Below are 536 nucleotides of genomic sequence, written 5' to 3' on the forward strand. Positions count from 1 at the left end.
GCGGCCCGGCCCGCCCGGAGCCGCCATCGCCGCCGCCCGCCCGCCGCGCATGCGTGGTCCAGTTCCCCGGCCCCAGCGTGCATGCGCCACCACTTCCCGGTGCGCCACCGCGCACGCGCTCCCCCTACCGGGACTACACTTCCCAAAAAGCACCGCGGGCACTTTCATCATCAGCAACAACAACAACAACTTTATTGACCACACGGAGAAGCGCTGCCCCGCACCCGGAGCGGCCCGCAGGACGTCCCCCGCGGGCTCAGCGCTTCTTGTAGAGGCAGGGCCGGAGCTGCAGGCCAGGCAGCGTGGCCCCCGCGTGCGGCCGCCCCGTCTTGCTGAACTCGAAGAAGTAGAAGAAGTTGTTGGCCAGGTCCTGCCGGGAGACACGGGCGTCAGCGCCAGCGCCAGCCCCGAGCCCTCCGCTGCCCGAGGAAGCAGGCGGGGAGCCCCAGACGCACCTTCGAGATGATCTTGAAGCCCAGCTGAGCCACGGCGCTGACGAAGGTGCGGACGTCCCGGAAGCGGCTGGCGACCTCCGC

Source organism: Gavialis gangeticus, unplaced genomic scaffold (assembly GCF_001723915.1).
Source record: "Gavialis gangeticus isolate Ggan-Ray unplaced genomic scaffold, GavGan_comp1, whole genome shotgun sequence".
In the NCBI taxonomy this organism is placed as follows: Eukaryota; Metazoa; Chordata; order Crocodylia; family Gavialidae; genus Gavialis; species Gavialis gangeticus.